The following is a 3,478-nucleotide window of genomic DNA, read 5'->3' as shown; positions in this document are numbered from 1 at the left end:
AGCATAGTCAGTTTATATGATATTTCTTCTACCGTATTTCTACCATTGTAATTTTTCCAAAGATTTTTCTAGATGATTATAAGTTCTTGAGTTATCATGTTACTATATTAAAATAAAATAAAGATCATGTTTCTAAGGCAAGATTAGAATCTAATTCTGAAGTGTTTTTTTTAAGGTTTATTTTACTTCTTTAAAATATTTTCATGTTTTACTAATAAAATTATTTATAGGACTTTATGACTGAAATGAACAAGTTTGTGACTCACAGAACTAGATGTGTACTTGTGCAAGTCGTCAGGTCTGGGGAGATGCGGAATGATAATACGAAGCCTATATAAATAAGTATAAATATTTATATGTAAATATAAATATCTGCATTTAAATGTAGATATATTAAAGAATACCTGAAGATATGCGTGAATTAAAAATAATTAGGATTAGAGAAAAAGATCTAGAAACAATGAATAGCTTTGGAAGTAATTATTTTATAACAGGAGTGGAAAATGTGAAGATGATTGGTGTTTCTGACAGAGAACATGTAAAGGGAGAAATATCACTCCAGGGCAGGAGAAAGAACAAGTAAATAGCCTGGTGAAGATTCCAGAAACTATTCTTTGGTTTTCTGATGCATCATGGTCTCAATCAGTTCTGACTCCTGGATTTTCAGGTAAGTGGGTCATTAGCAATGGAAAATTTTCTGTCGACTACACATGTAAACACTAGTTCCCAGGTCAAGATGAGTTAAATAATTAGGAAGAATCTTTGTCCAAAAGGTCATGTGCAAGTTTCTGAGAGGATGGGGGTCAGAGAGAGCTAAATGGGCTTACATTTAGAGCAGCGACTGACATCGACAGGGATTGAAAAGTGAAGGTGGACTTGCCTAACTTCCAAGTTTCGCCTGGTACTCTGGAGAAAAAGTATCTCAGGACTGCAGTACCACATAAAACATGAAGTTTCCATTGAGAGTTAAACAACATTTCTATAATTCATTCTTAATAGGAGCCCTATACTGTAGGTATCGATGCTGGAGAGATTGGAGCTCCGAAAAATGTAGCATAAGCAATATCTGTAGACTGTAGCTTGGGTGTAGCCCAGAGTTTTGGTTCATTGTTTCAAATATCATAAAGTTTATTGGTTAGACAAAAGATACACATAGCAGTGACAGCGACATGAGTGCTTGCATTCCTGTACTGAGTGTGTATTGTTTCTTTCATTCTATAGTCCTCATGAAATTCAATCTTCAGGTGATTAGGGGAGGGGTTATTAATATCAAAATCCTAGGAAAAGCTATTGAGGTAATCAGGTGTATAGTTCTTAATATATCTTGCCTGATGAATTTTACAATAAATTGGTAGTGTCTCATTGAATGTATTACTTATATAGGTGTGACATCTATGAAAAAAGAAAAAAAAATAAAAAGGGAATAGTTTCTCATCATCTGTGAGGAGCTCCAGATTTGATAATCTCTAAAGACTACCATGGCGAAGAGAATAATTTTGAAAGAGACACACTATCTAAGATACTGCTTTTGGGGGGAATAGAGTATATATAATCTATAAATGGGTTTAATAATAACACATGATATTCTGTCCTTAAGAAGAGTTCATTGTATAGGGCTTCTAAATCTCTTCATCCCAGGCACCCATTGTCTCTAAGGGGGGAAAAAAAAAAACAAAAAAACAACTTGTGAAAAGAGTAAGATGACATGTGACTAGCCAGAAAAATATTTAAGAACATTTTGCTGTTTTCAAATTGTTTTTAAAATTTCTGAAACTTTTTTTAAAAGTGGAAAAATTATGTATTTCTCATTGATCATTTTTCAGGCTCTTTTTTCAGATTCCTCTCTTACACACACTTTGTTTTCAATAATTCCTTGGTGAGTTCATTCCTTCGTATTATTGAAATACCATCTCCGTGATAATCATCCCATTACCGTCCAATTCTACCCCAAAATATCCTCCCCTGCTTCGCTTTCTCTAACTCACTTATTGCTAATTGCATATTTCCAACTGATCAGGTTGGGTCCCTTGGAGGCACCCTTGATGCCTTTCTTTTTTTTCTTTCTCACAAATACCAAATGAATCTCATTAGCTGTACTTCAAAATAAACAAAGAATCTGACCACTTCTTAGTAACTTTAGAGGTACAGATCTAGTTCAAGCCACCATCATCTCTCACCTGTATCTTACTATCAACACCAACTCTTACTGTCCTAACAGATCTGGTTTCTACTGTTAACTTTTCCCTTCTCCTCACTCATTTCTTTCTCAACACTACAAAAAAAATAAATAAATAAATAAAGTGATGCTATTAAAATAGATTAAAACATTTTATTTTTTGCTCAAAATCCTACAATTATTCTAATTCCAGTCTAAATTTGTATTAAAGTCATTTTTTTGTTTTATTGCCATCACCTACAGAGCTCAAAAGGACTAGCTCTGATTCCATCCCTAATTTTATTTCCTAATACTCAACCTTTATGTACTCTCCTCTAGCCAAACTGGCTTATCATTGCTAAAACATGCCAAGTGTTTGTTTCCTCTGTCTGTCCCTTCTGCACAAAACTCTCCAACTACCAATCCATCTAAATCTCTCACATCATTCAACTCTTTGCTCAAACATCATCTACTCTCTTTTCTATATTTTAATCCCAAATAACCTGGCTTCTCTGTACCCACATCTATTTGTAGAACACGTATCATGTTCCAGGATACTGTATAGAGTTCTGTGGTGTCACATCTAGATGCCCCTGCAGGATTCATTCCCCCAGCGCTTGGAACATGGGTTGTCAATAGCCCTCTGATGAGTTCCTCTCCCGAAATTGTCTTCAGCTAAAGAGAATTTTCTTGCTCCCAGGAGTTAGTGCACATTCTATGGTTAGTCATAAATTGAGTGAGGAAATAAAGGCTTGGGCACTTGGCTTCAAGGTAGAACAAAGTTCAAGAGCTATTCAAGCCCAAAAGCTCGTGTGAGACCCCTTTTTTAAGACTGGTGCAATTCAACTTGGCCCTTTGCCCAATCTTACTTTCTTCCTTCCTCCTTGGGTGTTAAACTAAGATATATACTATATAATATATGTGTTTAATATGTTTATTGTGTATCGCTCTTTCCTAAAAATCTGCTCCTTAAGGGTTGGACTTCACATCCCAAATGTTAGAAATGATGAATTCCCAATAAATGTCTGTTACATAGGAATACACAAAATATGACCTAAATGGAGGAACATATTTGACACAAAGATCACATTAAATAAAGGATGTGTATGTAGCATTTGCTAATAGTAATATCTTTCTTCTTCTTTTTTTTTTAATGTCTTTTGGGTATGTATTAAAAACATGATGATCAGTAGTATCACCAAATTTGAAGATTATTTGGGCCTAAGGAAACTATTTCATTGAGAGATACTTCTGTATTAGGAGTGTGTATATTTATATGCTTAAGATCTCTGTATAACACCAACTGAGAATCTTTTTCTTCTA

The sequence above is a fragment of the Pteropus alecto genome, unplaced genomic scaffold, assembly GCF_000325575.1.
Source record: "Pteropus alecto unplaced genomic scaffold, ASM32557v1 scaffold152, whole genome shotgun sequence".
In the NCBI taxonomy this organism is placed as follows: domain Eukaryota; kingdom Metazoa; phylum Chordata; class Mammalia; order Chiroptera; family Pteropodidae; genus Pteropus; species Pteropus alecto.
This window is presented reverse-complemented; position numbering follows the sequence as displayed.